Source organism: Cheilinus undulatus, linkage group 3 (genome assembly GCF_018320785.1).
Source record: "Cheilinus undulatus linkage group 3, ASM1832078v1, whole genome shotgun sequence".
In the NCBI taxonomy this organism is placed as follows: Eukaryota; Metazoa; Chordata; class Actinopteri; order Labriformes; family Labridae; genus Cheilinus; species Cheilinus undulatus.
In genome coordinates, this window is record NC_054867.1 from 40228810 (window position 1) to 40248427 (window position 19618).

The following is a 19618-nucleotide window of genomic DNA, read 5'->3' on the forward strand; positions in this document are numbered from 1 at the left end:
TTATATTTAGCCCCAGGCCTGCTTGGCATTAGCTAATTAGCCACGGATACGGCGTGTATAACATTGCCAGTAAACTATCTTAACAAACAGGAGAGCAGATGCGAGAAGACGTTTGCTTTTGCTTGTGAAAGTGGTGCATCGTAGGCGTCTAGTGTGAGATAAAGAGAACAGAGAAATGCAATGTGCACACAAACTCAGGCAACCGTCCAAGTACTGATTTTACCCCAATTGCACACGAGTCTTCTCTGAGACTTTTCAGAGAGAGAAGAAGGAGAGATTGAAATGGAACTGTCATGATCCCGCCATTCAATGTTTTATTCATTTGACGTCTGCCTGCCGTCTCTTCCTCAATACTATTGAATTGGCAAATAGATCATTATTGGACAATTGGAAAACCTGCCACTTTGTGATATGACACATTATATGAAAATCACAGTCATACATTCTTAATGCAGTGTCACATAAAAGAGGTTTTTGGGTGCAGCTGTGCAGCTTTGTGCCTCTGTGCCTTTTGTGTACGTACAGTCATGATCTGCTTTTTTCAGCTTTTCTCTGTTTGGGTGTTGCCATTTCTCTCTGGCTTTATTTGTGCACACATGCAAACAATATTCTCTTTTATTCCTTCTTATTTTAAGCATTTTATTTGTGGCATCCTCAAACACGCCGGCAGTCACTGTGTAGAGTAATACTGTAGTAAATACTGCGAGGAAGACAGTATCAATTTGACACTCCTGTCAGCACCCCTAATCCCATCCCTCGTCTCAAAGTCAAAGTCATGAGGCCGACGGAGAATGAAAAGCTGCAATTTATGGTGGAGGGGGCCGTCGAGGAGAGCGCTCCTGTTGGTTTCCATAGATTTGAAAAGAGCTCGGCAGCAGCAAAATGGATGACATCAGGAAGAGCAGGCAGGTCGACAAAGACGAGGTCAGTGTGGGATCCATCCAAAGAAGAGGGAATAAAAGTGATGCAGCACAGACATAAACTCAGCCAATCACAAGCGTAATCATTTTATTGATATGAATTTGGTTTAAGATTCTGATATGTTTTTTTTTTTCTAGGGCTGTAAAATGATTCAAATTTTTAATCACGATTAACCCTTTAAAGGGCACTCATTATAATACTGTGACATTTTATGAAAAATGGTGGACATCCCATGACTTTTCCTTTTTTACTGTTGTCATTTTTGTATATGGTGTGGTGAAAATCAAGGTAGACAAAGTGACAATTTATGGTTCCTTCCACTGTTATAGAAAAAAAGTCAACAAAAGTCAAATGAGGACTTACTTACAAATTAAACATATCTAAATACAAAATAATTTTGTTTTTGAGGTTTGACGACAGATTAATCAATATGCTGCTTTTCCATAAAACTTAGGACAGGAAACAGGGACAGCAGGACACCTATAATGATCACAAATATTGAATTACTAAACTGATTTTAGCAGCACAAAGGATTCATTTCACCCTTTTGCACTGCAAAAAATTTTTGTTTCATTTTAAATTTTTGAAATGTCTTATACTTTGGGTTAATCACTTCCTGTTAAATGAAGACCTGCTTTTATTTTGAAAGAGGATACAAGCTTAACCACAGAAAAAAGAAATTTGCTATGGATTATAAAGGACATATGGGAACGGTAAAAAGTAAATGTTTGATAAAATAAGCTGCAGATGACTTTTGACTTGTCCACTGAGCTGTCTGTGAGATTCTAAAGTGAACTGAGACATTAAGGAGTTTTTACCTCACTGGGGCTGCATGAAGATTTTTCTGTAGCTTAACCAAAGTGTTCTGAAAAGAACAATAAAGCATGTGATTAAAAAACCTGAATTAATAAGGATTGAAGGATTAATACTGACAGTCCTAATATTTCACATTAATTTAGTTAAATTATTTTTCTCAGCTTATATTTTTCATTAAATGACTAAAAGAAAATTAAAATCAATTTGCTATACAAAAACCGAACAAGAAGCTTTCAAACTCTGTCAGTATTGGCGCGGAGGGAGGGCGGCCAGAGTCAGTGTCGACACATTTGACACGTACGTGTGTCACTCAGCAGCCAAGGTTGAGTTTAACAGCATTTATTTTGTCCGGGCCTTTGCACCCCTGGCAACCCTCCTACCCGCCCTAACAGTACCCTAGGCAATGCTTAAGCGCCACATCTACCCATAACTCCACCCTAAAGCTGTGGTTTTTTGTTTTGTTTTCATCAGATTATTATCCCATGCCCTTGCCCTTATTTACTTTTGGTAAAATATATATATAAATATATACAGTATATATTTATATATATATATAAAAAATTATATATATATATGTCCACTTTAAAGACGTGTTGGTTTTTTCCAAAAGAATTCAGAACTCAGGGGTTACCCTCATGTAAAATATCAACTTATCACTTCTTTGAATGCAATTCTAGAAATATCTCATGTACTTTTACTCAGTTTCCTTTGCAAAATGAAATATAAATCAAGTTAATAAACAAAATTATTAACTGCATGAAACTATTTTTTTCTCCCAGCAGTTATTTTTGGTTATTTACAAGTGGTTTGTTTTATTTATTTTCCTATAATCCAAAATGTCAGGTTTTATTATTCAACTACGGGCAACGTCTGTCTGATTAGATTTGATAATGTAAATCCTTAGTCAAGGACAGCCCTAGACTATTATTAGACACACTTACTCACTGAGATATAAAATGTGCATGTTGTAAGTTTTAAAAAGTTTCAATTCATCAGTATCCATTAGCATTTTCACACAGTTTGGGATCCAAAACATAAAAGGTGAATGAATAGCCTTAACTTTATTTTGGCCTCAGTTTATGAAGTGTCCCTGAAGTTTTTCTGGACAGGCATCAAAAATGAGCCAGGCCTTTCATTATTTTCAAACAAAACTTATGAATAGCAAAAATGGTAACAACTGTAAAGCTGTACTTTTTAACCAGAAAGATAAAAAAATATTAGGATCACTAATTTGATTTTACTTTGTTATACAGCCCATGTTTGCCAATCTGCACTATGGAGGAAAAAGAGAAGCCCTAATATTAACTAGTAGTGAGTGCCGAGCGGCCAGAGAGCTGTGTAAATAAATCAGAATGTCTTGCAGTGTCATTTTGTTTGAGAGAGGAAGAAACATTTTCATAATTCCAACTTTTAACTATTTTGATTCATTTTCATCAGAGGCAGAGCCAGACATGTTAAATACCCAGGGCTTAGCCCAAACTTAGGAGGGTCCACAGACATGCTCCCCCAGAAATGTTTCACTTTGTAGGCCAGCATATGTACCATTTTCAAGCCTTCTGAATAACAACATTTGGATTTTAAACCAACAAATAAAACCAGTGATTTGGGCAAAAAGATAGCGCCAGTTAAAACATCCTTGAGAACCAACATCACTTTTAAAACCATACTGTCATACTGTACTGTCAAAGTTGAGAAACCAGCAAAATGAAGATCAATCATTTTCACTTTTACCTACAAAAAAGTGCAGGATCTGTCTGTTTATTTTCAAAGACACATAATATAGGTGGGGTATGAGTTAAGTGTAAAAATTTCCAATTGGAACTATTCAATAGAAAATGAAAGAAAAGGGAGAAAGTATTTTGATTCTTAAGTATTTCTATAAACTCAGAAGAGAAATGATAAAAGCTCTAATTATGTTCAGTTTAGCTACACGAATGTACAAATCAGGCTTTTGAAAAAAAACATTTGGGGCTGAAGCCCTGTTAGCCACCCCCTCGCTCTGCCTATGGTTTTCATCTTATAAGCTATCAGGATTAGCAGAGTCATTCCCCATCCTTCCTGACACTCACTGAGGTTTAAATTTCTTTATCAAAATCATCATGTAGGACTCTGAGAGGCCAAACTCAAACTCCGTGTGTACAAATGAATCAACAGCTGATCTGTTTTTCTCACACTAGTATGAATACAAACATTGTTTTATCTTTGTTGAACAGATGTTGAAGTTCACATTTATTTTTTTCGTGTTTCTGCTATTTCTCCTTATTTTGGCTCAACAAACTCCTTCAACATTTAGTGCATTAGGATCACATAGTGAGACCTCAACTTTTTTAAATGTACTTTTCTAGGGTCACCAGCATCTTTGTTGCAAAAAATTCAAGATATATAACAGATGTTTGTTTACAGTATATCTATATAGTTGCTGCTATATGCAAAAGCTAATGGGATCTAAGTAAACTGAACTTAACTTGCCTGCATTTGTCATACATGTGGAAACAGCAGGCCTGTAAAGTCTGGGCCTGAAATGAGTGTGGGCTTTTATTTGAAGTTTTATGGCAGAATATCAATTTAAGGCAAATTCAATGTTTTAAATGTGTCTCAAAAACTACAGTAGCCCGAAGCAAAAATTCATACATTCTACTTTACTCCTCTTTTAGTGATAAGTAATTTCCAGGGATTTTTTTTCAAGTTCTAGACTCTCGTTACATCAAGATAGCAGCACTGGTTTCACTGGGAATGGCAAATCAGTTCTTAAGATCTCAAGACTGAAACCCTGTTGTTACTGGAAAACAAGCTTTGTTATCTCAAGACTAGAATATAAATGAGTCAAGATCTCAAGAAACATGCACAATTTACCTGTAATCATAGGAAAATACAGTGAAATGAAGTGTATGCTGCATGTTCTCATGCACCTGTGGGAACCAAACTTTATTTACTTCAGTGTTTATTTTTCGGACTGTGAAAGAACAGCTAAAATTGAGTTTTAGCTGATTTGTCAAAAACACATCCTCGCACATTTACCTTTCTGAGCATGTTGGTCGATGCTGAATGTGAGATATGTACGTTTAATTAAAACTGTACGTCTTCAAGTTTGGTGTTTTAACGCACAGAGTTTTTTTCAGGAGGGTGTGAACACAGATGTGGCAAACGTGACAGCATAAGAGTGCCTCTGTGTCCGCTGCATCAAGCGTGATGCAGGTAAAAAGGTCAGTGCTTCAGTAGGTGAAGAAAAGGTCTGAACAGCGAGCTTTTTCACAGAGCAGCTCATGCAGAGGACGACAGCATGTTTCAGTTGCAGCTATGGTACTGCGGTGGAGCCAAAAGCTTCAGGAAATGTGGGTGGTTTTAACAAGAATTGGGTTTCGCTTTGTTTCGAAATCAGTTAAGGTTTCTTTCTTATGCTGACGATTGTGCAAAAAAAGGAATTAGTGTAAAAAATGATAACATAGCATGCAGATCCTTAGAACAATACAGCAGCACAGATTACTCCAGTTCAAAGGCATTTGTGTGCAAATTTCTCTTTCTCTCTATGCAGCAAAAGCATGTTTATAACATTTTTCATCACTGTGCAAGAGTTCTTTATTTTTGGAGCAAAGGAAAGAATTGACAGTTGCAGCTTAAAACTACAAACAAACCCTGATAGCATGCAGACAATGACACATTATAACAGTGAACTTCACATTTGAGACACAAAGCACACCTGTGGTTTCACACCTGTTAATGTTTACGTAATCTTGCTTATATGCTCTGTCAGCTTGAAAACCAGGTACCGCATGTGGTTGATCAGTTTAGTGCGTTTCCTGTTTTTCTTTTGTGTTACAAAAATATTTAACATTCAAAGTTGGGTGCATTTTCTTTAAAATCTGGGGTTACAATTTGGTTCACATGTAAAATTCCCCTCCGACTCATCGTGAAACATCAGGTAATGACGGATTTCTCTGTATGACTCTAGAAAACCAAATGTGAACGACTCAATATCAAATTGGCTCTGCCTCACACACAGGCCTACTGCATCTTCACAGAACTGTAGTATCCATGACCAACTACATCGTAAAAATCAGAGATGTTTCTTCAAGAAGTGATGCAAAACGCATAATTCCTTAATTTAAGTTTGATTGGAGCGTGCATTTTGCAGGAACCTCTTTGATCATTATGACCTATGAGGAATCAGATGCCAGATCTTACTCTGCCATTAATTTCTAACTGTTACGAATAGCTACTACTCTCACAGAGAAGAGAAAATTCTCTGTTTGTTTCACTTTCTTGAGATTTTCAGTGGAGGTGTTCATTTCAACACACTTTGGTTAAGCCACTGCAGAGTTTCCCTGCAACAGCAGTGGTGTACAATAAGATTAATGTCTCAGTTCAATTTAAAAACCTCACAGACAGCTCATAGGACAAGTCAAAAGTCATCCATACTTTCTGTTAGCAAACATTTACCTTTTAACTGCCCCCCCCCTTTTTCTTCAATCCATAACAAATTCATTTTTCTGTGGTTAAGTTAATTTCAATTAGGAGAGACGTAATACAGATTTAACAATAATTTGTTTTACAAATTTTAATGAAAGAGAAATGTGCGAAGTCTTCTGCTATTAGACTCCATCGTAATGACTTTATGTACTCAAAGGTGTAGTGAGGCACATGGCAGGAATAGGATACAGATATAGACACTGGTAGTGGTGGTGTTGATAAGAGATGCAGGATCAGATGAAAAGTAGACTTCTGAGAAACTGGACCTGGTCATGGTGTATTATTTTAAAAGGTGTGAGAACTTTATTTTATTGATCATTTAACCAGGAATTAAAATATTGAGATGATAAATCTCTTTCTCAAGAGTATCCTGGCTGAGACAGGCAGCAGCACAGTCAAATTCCAAAGTTTCAGACAAACAAGGAGCAGCCATGAAATTAAAACACATTCATTCAATAAAAGACACGAAATGATAAGAAAAAACAAGTGTTTGTTAGGATTAACTACAATCAAAATACATCATTCAAAACATCTGCAGCCAGTTACGTCTGCCACAGAGTATTATAACTTACTCTAAAAGTTTTAACTTAAAGCAGGGATGGGCAACTGATGGCCCAGGGGCCACATGCGGCCCTCCACCTCACCAAATGTGGCCACCAAGCCAATTCCAAATACCAATAGACTAAGCATGAAGAAAACATGATAAAACCATGAAAGCATGAAATAGAAACATATCTCTTCATTTGATTAATATATATATTTATTACAATAACAAGTAACTATCATGTTCATTGCAGTAAAATAGGTTGGGGTATCAAAGTATAATTTATTTTGAAAGAGTATTTGACTGTATGAAAATCAAGAAAATGGCAAGCTTTTTTTTTTTTTTTTAACAAAAGGGTAAACCGAGGAAACAAAATTTTTAAAATGGTCAAATTTCATTTTATGTCTTTTCCTTTTGTTGTTTTTACAATAAGGCAGTAAAGAAGTGTATAGGGATGGTCACATGACCCGATGTAAATGTAAACTTTTCAAAATAAAAGCCCGAGCAAGGGAATAGTGATAGATAGATAGATATTAGATAGGCCTATTTAATGCCTTATGGTAAAGCAACAAAAGGAAAAGTCATGAAAAAATGGTTGAATCTTGTTTAATGTCTTTTCCTTTTGTTGTTTTACAAAAAGAAAGTGAAGAAGCGAAAAAGGGAGGGTCACATGGCCTGAAAGTGAATGTACATTTTTTTCAAAATAAAAGCCTGAGTAAGAGAATAGATAGATAGATAGATAGATAGATAGATAGATAGATAGATAGATAGGTTTGTTTCCTTGTTTTACTGTTTTAATTCAAAAATCAAAAAAGGAAAAATGGCGCCCATTATTGGTTATTTCGTTTCTACCCAGAAACAAAATAATTGATTTCCATATGGTCAAATGCCCTTTCAAAATAAATTATACTTTGGCACCCTGACCAACAAAATAAACTGTTATATCAAAGTTTGTTTCCTTGTTTAGTTGTTTCAATTCAAAAAACAAACACACACAAAAAAAGCCGAGTGAAGCTGGCCATAAATAAATAAATTATACTTTGGTTTGATTTTTGTGTTTATCTTATTAAATGCACTTGAGCTCAAAAACATAAATCATGTTATTATAATGGGCAAAAACGATATATTCTTACTTTCATTGAATTTTTAGTAATGAAAATGGTAAATTGAGAATTTCCAGCTATTTTTAACAGTTTGTCCCTTTGGCACTGATAATAAAATTACGGTCGCCGTCATGGTAACTAAAGTTGCTTGTACCTGACTTAGAGGATGAGGAGGAGGGGAGGGTTTTACCGGCAGTTAGGTGTCAGCAGTGCTCTCTCTTTCCTCAGATCTGTATGTTGTCTTTCTTTGGGATTTTGCTTTAGTTTTTCCATGAGAAGAAATCATTTCAACCATCCTACCCTAAAGTATCCCTGAATTATCTCCTGTTATTACTGATTTCAGCTCTCATTATCAACATTGTTATTACACTGGCTATAAGTGTAGGATGCAGGTTTTAGTTCTCATCTAGTCACACTGCAAGCATTTGATTGTCCTGTCCTGTTTTGTCTTGCATCACTTAATAAAGATGGGAAAAAGATGTGTGATCATATCTGGTGTGTACTTCCTGTTAGCTCTTCAGTCAGTGGACCCTTTAGCCATACAAGGGAACAAAAAGTCTTGTGTGAAACGGCTGATAATGCACTTTTGATCGTTGTAGACACCGAAAGTTGTGGTTTGAGAGAGCATTAAGCAAATGGTGGCCAGAAAAGAAACTAGTTGGATAAGAAGTAAAGTGAAGTAAAGACTCTTTCTCTCACGTCTGTGGGCAGTACGGGGCAGAAGCCCACATCCCTGAAGAGAAACCACAGCGCTCACTGACTAAGAGGTAAAATAATGGCTCCTCACATACATCCCTCCATCTCAGCACTTCTTAAGTGTTGACTTGAAGTGTGGATGAGTCAGATTGAGAACCACACACACACATAGATATTTCTCATCACCTCAGCAGTCATCTGTGAGAGTCGTCTCTCTTTATGCCCTCTATCGCCTCAGACTGGTTCCACTAAAATGGGACGCAGTCATTTCAGATGTTTGTTAAACGGCCCAGCTGCTCTATTTGAGCTAAATCGCCCACACATGCTGCACCTTAGATCCTCTAATAACTGCATGTTGGAGAGAGTGTTAGGGAGAAATGGTTTTGTTAGTGTAACAAGGTTCTGGTCCAGATGTTTGGGATTAAAGTCTTGTTATGAAAATACAATAATGTTAGTCAGGAAGTGAGGTATTCAGTGCTGTCATGCACACGGCATGTAGCACTGTTTAAATAGGCCTGAAGATGAGACTGGGAAAGGATTCAATGGAATATAGTGCAACATGTTGGCATGTTGTGTTAGAGACGGTCCGAGCATTTGGTTGGTGAAAGAGGTCCATGTTCTTAAAATCAGAGCCATAGCAACCAAGCTGTGATCGTGGTTTGCCAATATACAGTAAATGTAACTCCACGATACATTTTACTGAGTTATTCTAAAGCTGCTATGATTTGATACACTCTAAAACTGTGCTGATTGTTCTCATTTAGAAGTCAAACTCAACATTTAGGAAGCAGGAATTAGTATAAATACATATAGTGGTGATTCTGCACTCAGGATTATAAAGGAGAAATCAAATGCAATGACCTCAGAAAACAGTTTTTAAAAGACCTTTTGATTTGGGGTCACTGAGGTTCAGTGTCATGCATACGGTGTTAAAAGGTATGTTTTAAACTTATAGTGGCCCATTGCACTTAAACAATAGATTATTTTCAAGCAGTAAGACAAAGAGCCTCCTGTAAGAATTGCCAAAACCATACTGCACAATAAAGAGACATTGTTAAACATTGGCTTTAGTTCTATAGACCTATAGATCCTTCATCAGAAACCACACTTACAAAGAGTGCAGCTGCTCTGTGACTATTTTTTAGAAACAAAATAAAATAGGCACTTGTTTACATTGTTAACACCAGAGACTATGCTGCAGAAATGACAATAGAGGAGAGAGAGAGAGAGAAAGTGAGGTAGAATCAAAGTTGGACAGTGTTAGATGAAGAAAGTGCATACTCAAACCACTGCTGGGTTTTTTTAATGTTTAAATATCAATAATCATTATTATAATTATTAATTTAAATAATATAATTATTAATCAAATACATAATTAATGGGGTACCACCCTGAAAACAGGGAACAAAAACCAACCAAAAAGGGGCAAAAATCAGTTTCAGAAGTAAGATTGAAATAATCATAGTATTATTATTCAATACAAGGATGGGCAAATAGTGTCATATTTGTCTCAGAGACCATCCAGCATCATGAAGTGCTTTAATGCGAACTCTTTTTTTTTTTCAGTGAGCTCTCCACGTTTTACCATTTTGAACAGGAATGAGGGATTTCAAACTGAATTCACCCAAATTTGAGCCGGCTCACTGGGCTTCTCTGAGAAGTCAGAAATTAATCAAGCATAACATTCAACCACTAAAACTCATTTTTCTGTTCAGGAATGTAAATATAGTTAATAACTATAGTTTGACATATTAATCAAGAAATATTAATGTGGGTTACTATTTTTACAGTTTTTTTTGTAAGTCAGTAAATTTGAAATTTCATGAATAACAATAATAATTATATTTTAGCATCAAAATATCATTTGGGTTAAAGAGCTTCTACATATTGGTGTATTAACCATTGCAGAAACATAAAAAAGAGGTGATGTAGGTGCAAGGATAAGCACTGGCCTTTTTAACAAGCAGATAATTGCACTGCATATGCACAATAATGACAGATTCTCTTTAAATCTATAGCAGGATTTATTAAACAAAGCAGCTTCAATACTAAACTACAATGAACAAACTATTTACAAAACAAAGCATGGTGAAAGTGTGAGAGAGGGATAATGAAGAGACAAAGACAGGATGGTTGACGTTCTATAAGTAGCTGACTAGAACAAAGAGACAATATGGCCGAAACACATATTGCTACTATTGTGGTTTCATATGTGACTTTGAAAATGTTATTGAGAACAAAGAATAGCTCAGACTAAGTAGTCTCCAAAACTCAGTAGAATACCTTCAGCACACAGAGACCCAGTGGACAAACTTTGATAATACAGTCACTGTACTAGAGAAATGTGGACACAGCAAAGTAAATTGACAATACATCTTCAGCCACTAGGGCAACAAATGCAGCTTCAATAAGTTAATGTGAAACACTACAGCTATTTCTGTCCAGATCAAAGCCTCCTTCTTCTGAATCACTGTGTGTGATTAAAGTCTGATGTCCAACTAGATCCAGGAGTGAGCATTTATGTTCCTTCCACGGTTCCAGCGAGTTAAAAGTCCTGTGGCTACTGGAGCAGGGCTTGTATCCACCATATTTTCAACCCTTAAAACACGTACACTTTAAAGTACAACTTTCCTGGAAGATAGACTTGTCACCAAAATAGTACTTATACATTCCAAAGCTCAGGAAGTTGGGGCCAATTCTGCAGGTGAGTTGGTTGAAGTAAAATAAGCTAACCTGTATATTCTACAGGGCCTTGCAGTGATACATGTTGCACAATTCTCTCTAAAGCACTAAACTTACTATCTGGGTAAGCTTACTCAACACAATTAGTTTTTTTTTTATTCTGTAAGTTTTACATTTTTAGGTTCCATTTCATGGAAATGTTTGTTTGCAAATAAATCAGACAAAAATATGGTTTTATTTTGTGTTCATATTGTTGAATTAAGCCAATGAAGCCTCTGTGGAATGTACAATTTGCAGTTTAACTGAGACTCACCAGAAACATAGTGCACACCTGCACTGCTGGTGATGCAATGAATTAAGAAATCAGTTTTTACTTTGCTGACTTATCTTTAGGGGTGAGTACACTTCAGTCATCAGTGCTGCTTTTAAGTTGCTTGGACTGTAATCATTGCAGTGAATGAAAAAGGAAGTCTCAGCTAGAAGATGTTTAGTGCTCATTGCCTAAATGGGTGTTAACAAGATGTTCGCCATACATCCCACAAAGGGAGACGATAGCTGATAGGTTGAAACTCACTTCGAGCCAGTGAGGACAACATGCTGTCCTGTTTATCAGCTGTGAGCTCCATATTGTTTGACACGCTAAAGAATTTCTCGTCTTTTGTCAATTATAGTGTTTGTGTACCTGCAGAATCCAGAATACTTTGCACTTATTTGTAGTTTTCATATTTCCAATCCAATATATCGCCTCGTCATAAAGCCCTATCACTCTCTATTTATGTCTGTGAGACAAAACGTTTCTTTCTTCCCAGGGGACATTTATTTTTGTCAGGTGCATCTGCATTCATTTGAATCAAAACAGCAGAATCTTTTGGATCACTTTCTTTCTTTTTTGCCTTTCTGTCTCTCCTGCGTGTAATGATACTTTCTGTCACTCCAAAGTGTTTTCAATCAGCCTGGCTGCTTTAAAAGAAATTGACTTAAAAGGTTTGGAGCAGGTGAAAAAAAAAAAAGGTATAGATTGAATTCTAACTTTGGATTCAATTCAAAGGATCATCTCGGGCTAAATCATTCACTCAGAGTTCCAGCTGCCACCACACAAACCCTGATGAAGGTCACATGGTGTCGACGTTTGGTTTACAAGTAAATATTTGTTCTCTGTTAAAAGCTTTTTACTCAGTGTTACCCATCCTTTTTATTTGACTCTGGTTGCTGCAGTGGGTGAAGTCGCACCAGAATAACTCTTTCATTGAGGAGCTGACTTGCCATGAAGTTGAAGCTGCAACTCCACCTGAGTGTGAGACAGGTCAGGAGTTCATGTGCAGTGTGGCTCAGAGAAGTTTTCAGAGACTTCAGACTCTTTTGAAGAATGCAAGAGACACTGGAACTAAAATCCTGCTGAAACTCTATAAGAATTTAATCATCTCTATGAGAATGCTATGATGCTAACCCTGCTACTTTTATACACACATTTGCAACAGTGAGTGCAATACGAGCAAAATCATCACAAAGACACTTTTTGAATAAACATCTTACTTTAGTCCTTGAATGATGAGTAAATGCAAAACACTGACTGACGACATGACATTTTCTTTGCCTTATTTGCATTTTAAATACACTTAATGACAAGGTGTTTCGCCTTTTAGCCCATGCACTGGTTAAAGATTAAAGGCTGTGTCTCATTTCAGGGTCAGCATCCTTCAAAGGGCACACTCTTAAAAAGGCTCAGCCTTCATAACAAGGCAGTCCACAGCCTTATGTGATGTCATTTTACCTTTTTCAACAGCAGTGGCTTCATTTCTGAAGTACTGAAGTCAGACAAGGGGACACAGAGCAACTTTACTATGAAGCTGTTTATTTTAAAACACTACTCCTGATATCTGTCCCACCTGACAGTCTTCATAAGCTCATCAGTCTCTTGCACTTCACCATCCCAGTACAAAGACTTCCAAGTCAAACTTTTCATTTCTTTAAAAGGTATATTTTGGTATTTTTAAAAGTTGGGTGGTATAAGGTGAGTTCAGTTAGCTTTGTCCATGGCATGACCAACTTGGGAGAGCTAGACTATTCAGTGTAGCAGATGGGTATAGTTTTTCCCAGTGATTCAGCAACATTAACATACCAATGGGCCAAAAAAAAGAACTCCAATATTGGCTCAATTGGACTCTCTATCAAACATTTTTGAGATGTTTTCATTTTCACCCAGAAAGCCACAGTGTTTGGCACTATTTTGCAGTGAAGGCTTCAGCTACTTGTTCTTCCACCTTCTGGTCAGCTGTCAGGGTCTGCAGCTTGAACAGAGACAACAACAGCAAATTAAACTAAAACTAAACTAATATAAGTGATTTTGACTCAAGCGGCAATGATGTGCTGTTTACTGTGGATATGAAAGGACACCTTTAAGAGCCGCAGTACACAGAGGAACAACTTTGCAGACTCCGTAGGAAGAAAGAAAGAGGGAGAAACTTTAGTGGAGACTGGTTAGAAGGAAAGACTCTGAGTTACCTGGTGGTGTAGGTGTGCAAACTGTGAGACAACAAACAAGTAGAGCAACTGACTACCACTTCCTGACATTTCTGATCGAGGATTAGGGATGGGTACCTTTCACATTTAAACTGGTACTGTGAACAGGTGCCAGTACAGCACCCATTTTTGGTACCTTTGTGTGCGAATAATATGCAATAATAAATGTTATATAACCTCAAAACTTCTGAATTTTAGATATTTATTTCTCAATATCAAAACACTATCAAATATCAAAGAATATAAAAACAACATCAAACACCTTTTGTAATGTAACATCACAACTGTTCTTACAAATTAATCCAACATGAAAAACCTAAATTACTATAAGTACCCACTGGTTTTTCTTTATATTGCACAAATTAAAACCCAGCCTCTCTGCTCCCTATTCCTCTAATTTCCCCTCTTGGAAAAATGTGCACTGGGGTCCATGGAGGGCGAATACATTTAAAACAAATGAATAATAGAGGATGGAGTCAAAATGACTAACTAAATTAACAAAAAGGTATAAAATTTTACCAATTAAAGTATAACAAATGAAGGGAAAACAAAATACTTCTTCTACCATGAACCACATGTACTGCACATCTTCTTTCCTCATACAGTTCCTTTCCAACAAAACTAAGATGTCATCTTTCCCTGGTAAGAGCACAGCCTGCTCCTCACTCATCAATCATGTGACCGTCCACGCAGAAGCATAACCGAGCCTTAAAATGAAAAAATGTCACACACCCAAACTGTGCACACTGGGTCCGTTACTTTCTATTTGTATTTACTGCAAAAAATCAGTAGGAAGTGGCAAATTGTTTCATTCTGCGATGAAAATAAGCAGTGAGGATGAGCATGTCACTCCTTCAAAATCACTCTGAATCCATCCATCCCGACAGAATGCTTCAGACGGCATCAGCTGTGCCAAGTTGGAGAAATAGAGAGCAACTTTTAGGACACACTCACACTAGGCAATCCAGTGTCTGTTAGGTGACTGAGAGAACAAACATATCCCTTTATCTAGTATATCCGTGGTTGATATCTACAGGATAAACGGGCAAATCACAGTGTTTAAAGTGAGGACTCAGTACGAGAGAGAGAGAGAGGGAGAGGGAGGGGGCGAACGAGCAGGAAACAGTGGGAGCTTATCTGAATCATCAATCATCCCACTTCCTCCTCATATTATAGGTTTTGTCATGGTAAACCTTGAACTTCATGTCACAGATATTGCAGCGTAACCTGCATCGTATTTTTAAAAGTGGAGCGCTATCTTCAACTGCTTCCTATCAGCCATGCTTGTTTTGTTGATTCAGTTGGCTGCTACCAATGTCATTACTCTTGTGTGTACAATGCTGAGTTTGTGTAACGCATGGAAAACTGACTACTCTTTCACTCATGGTACCGACTGATTTTATGTGAATCAGTACCTGGGAGTACTGACGGAATTCAGTTGGTACCTATAAAAGTACAGAATTCGGTACCCATCCCTATCGAGGATAGAAGCACACATACCTGCAGCCTGCATCACTACCCATTGAGAGCTCCCTGCCTTACAGAGCACTGGTATTTCATGGACCTTCTTCAGTTCCCTGAGAGATAAATTGGAAAAACAAACCCCAACCAAAAGAGCTGAATATACATTTTCAGCAAAGTAGGTTTATAGCTGTCACTTTATTTGACAAGATACAGTCAGCACAACATGTTTACTTTATGCAAATAATATATCAGCTATTAAAGCGGAAAAAAAAAAAACGGCTGAAATAACAAGTTTTAGTTCAGCTGCGTCAGACAAAGCCCACAGACCCGAACAGCTGATTACAGCTGATAGATAGCTGGTAGCTGAAGTTGCATTGCAAAATGGTGCCAAACACAGAGCTTTGCTGGATAAAATATAAAAAGGGTTCAAAAGTTTTGATATAGCACACACTCAAGCCAATATTGTTTTTTGGCCCATTTTTTTTTTACCTTAAAGGGATATTTCAGTGGTTTGGAAGTTGGGCTGCATGACATACCTAGCAGCAAAAGTGGCATTTATCCAGTAATTTCAGTGAGCATTGCTCCTTTCTGAAGGATTCAGTGGTTGTGACAGCCAGGAAGCTAGGCTATGCAGCGGAACAGATCGGTACAGTTGTTTCTCTCTGGGATTTAGCAAGTTTTTAGGAAAAAAATGAGCTGTAAAACAATGTTGGCTGAAACATCTGCACTATTGAAAATTTTTGAAGCATTTTATTTTTTTTTACCCAGAAAGCCTCTGTGGTTCTGTCACTATTTTGCGATGCAGACTTTGGCTATTGGTAATGTGTGTATTGCAAAATAGTGACAAAAACACAGAGGCTTTCTGGGTATAAAATAAAACGCTTCGAAAAGTTTTGATAGTGTGTATGTTTGAGCCAACATTGTTTAGTGGCAATTTTTACCAAAATCTGTTACGCTGTATAGCCTAGCTTCCTGGCTGGTACAAACACTGATTCCTTCTGAAAGGAGCAATGCTCAGTGAAATAACTGGAAGTGAATGCCACTATTACCGCTAGGTACCTCATACAGCCCAACTTCCAAAACACTGAAATAACCCTTTAAGCCTCTGAGCTCTAAGCTATTTTTAACCATTTTGTCTCACCTGGACTTATTGTCTTAAAAAAAATTGTAGAACATCAACCCTATGTTGCACAGTTACAGACATCCTTTTTTCACAGATAAATCTGGCTTTAAAATTATGTATGCTGCAGCAATGTCACTTGAATTTTTTTAAGATATGGGACTTTGAAGACGGAAGATAAACTAAACTGAAATTTAATTTGTATGTGTGGCACACAATAAACAATAATGACTTAGACTTTATTTTTTAGCACAAACTTGTTTTCCTATCTCTTGGGGGGGAAAGTGAAAAATAGTCATTCTATGACAAAAGGTCTTCAAAATATAAACATATTTACAAAAAAGTCCTTGCACTTCTTTGAACTGACTGAATTTATGCCGTAATCCAAAGTAGGTCCTGTCTGCAGTGACACAGAGGGCCACATCACACCCTCTTTGTCTCTCTTTCTCTCCATTATGAGCTATTTAGGCTGTTTCCTAAGTAGCTCTAAGAGTAAAGGCATGCACAGTCTGGCAAAGCATGGCAACGGAACAGCCTGCCATTGGTTGTTACAGCCCATGTGAATAAAAACAATATGGTGGATAGCATTAGCTGCTAGTGCCAGAAACAATCATAAATGGACTAAAAAGTTAAAAAAGATATTCAACATTGGAGTTACTGGCGTGGATTTAATCTTTAAATGCCCTAGAAAGTCACCCAAGTTTCAGGCTTGCTAAACAAGCCTCCTTAAAAAGTGGGTATTATACTTTTCCGGTTTTTAAAACATAAATATCAAGTCACAATGTTGGATGTCCATACTTCACGTATGCAAATTGTCAAACTGCAAGATAAACGTATGCGGCAGTAATCTTGGAATTAGTATGTAAACTGATGAAAACGGTTCGTTGAAAATCTCTCTGAGATTCTCCCAGTGTTCTCCCAAGACGAGATTTCAATGGAGCAAACTGATGACGTCATCACAATAGGATCTCCTGACTGGTTCGTGGTCCGCCTGTGCTGCCGGCAAAGCGGAACAGACCGCCCCCACAAGGTCTTTTAGCATTTAGCATTTTAGCAACACAGTAGTTAAACACTTACCAAACAGAAACGTCCTGCGCTGCTGCTGGTTTTATTCCCCCTCTCTCTCCAAACTATCAGGGTCAGACTCTGGGTCTAACACATATCAAAATTCTTCATAATTTACTCATTTGGACCGGTTCATTCAAAGTTTACAAGTACTAGCCTAGCTATATAGCCACATTGGAGGGGGCGGACACAAAACATTTAGTCCTGTCGCCGGCCAGCCTCCGGAAAATCGGCTAGTCGGAGGAAAGCAAGTCCATGGAGCCGGGGGAGTTAAAGAGACAGCAGTGAAACGAAGCGTTTCAGATGGAGGTTAAAATAAGGGCTTTTCAGGACGCCAGTGTGAGACACATGAGGAGTTTTTTGAGCTGTAAACCATGTAAAGCTACTACGTGTGTATCAGACAGATGGTGTAAAGCCTTGAAAAAAGGCATAATACCCCCACTTCAAAGGCTGCAAAGGCATGGATAGCGTCATTAGAATAGCAAAATGGCAGGCTTCCAGAGAAAAAAAAAAAAAGTGTAGTGGCTATTATTTATGGTTCAAACGTTTTTCAACACATTTTTTTTTAACCTGTGTTTATTGTTGTATATGAAAACGACGGTCTCAGAAAGTTAAACTGTACCCGTCTGCAGTGCTGTATAGTCTGGCTTTCCAGAGCACATCATGCTTAAAGGAGCAACGCCGGTTCCACTACTATTGCCAAGCACCTTTAAACAACCCAACGCCAAAAATACTGAAATATCCCTTTGACAAAATGCAAAACTTGTCAATGTTGATATAAGATGCTTTTGTAAACATGAGCTCTAATTGGGATATTTCTGTTTTTTTGGCCAGCCTCTAGTGGACACTTGAAGAACTGCAGTTTATTTTGCACTTTTGCTTTAGCTACATCCATCAGTACCAGGGGTTGCTTCTTGGTAAAGATAAGATGTGGTATTTTAAAGTAATACATTTATAAGTGAGCAGTCAAGAACCTTCCTCACTCATGTATTGGATTTTAATATAAGCCATTAATTCATAAACACTGCAGTTCAATCATTTCCTCCTAAGTTTAATTGCATTTGTCATCCGTGAGCCTGTAATGACTTAAATCCTGTTTTCTTCTCACACCCACATACATGCAGCTCGCGGCCTCTTCTTTCTCTGCTTGTCAACCTTAGATAATAAACACAGGAGAACACTGTGGGGAAAAAAGCTCTTTCTAATACGGTTCTTTTTTGTAAAAAATGGATTATCAAATTAATGAAAACTGCTCAATAAGTGCTGCAGTGAGGAATGCTTCCCACCTAATTGAATTAGGGTTTTCATTTCTGTGATTTCTCTGTTTGTTTTTGGCAGCTGCCATCTGTTTGCCTGGGACCAGCTCTATTAATAAGCTATTCAGATTGAGATGGGGCTTTATTCCAACAACTGTTTCTCACCTCCTCTCGCTCTCTCTCGTCGCCTCTCTCACTCTCTCTCTCTCTCTTTCCCCTTTTCTCGCTGCCTCGCTCGCTCAAATGATTGTCATGGAAATCATCTGAGGTGCCAAACCACAAACAAAAGGAAAAGCTTTAACATACACCTGAGCCAAAAAGAACAGAACTGTAGTCTAATTACGATGGGAACAATTAAGACTGCGCATATTTATTGACAGGGGACTTCACACAGGAGCATATGCTCATGAATACCAAAAATCGAAGGCAGACTGAAGTGTGGAGGGGTGGTGTTAGTGGTGGATCTAAGTGGCTGTGGCGTTGCTATAAAAAAGGACTTTACCTGTAAAAGCATGTTTGGATATTAAACTGTTTTATTTTTTCTTGTAATTTCATTGTTAAGTATTTTATTGTGCACTTATTATTTTTTATTTCTTATCAAGATCCTTTTTTCTATTCACCGTATTCATGACGCAGGCCTTTTCCACTTCATGCTCAGGAGAGAAACTGTTCACAGCTGTGCATGTTAGGGAATGTATTTTACACATAAAGAATCTGACAAATCACCATTGTTTCACTGTTTCTTAGCAGAGAGCAAAAAATAAATCCCAATGGAGATGAACACTTTGCTAGTATTTAAAGGTAGAATGACATAACTCCTAGCTAGCCACAAGAACTGAAGCATTTCTAGCTAAATTTGCTTCTGGCTAGCTTAAAGGGATACTTCAACATTTTGGCAAATTCGCCCATTGCCATAATTCCTGTAGTCTTAGTACTAGGTTTGTTGTCGGTGCAAGCTGTTTCT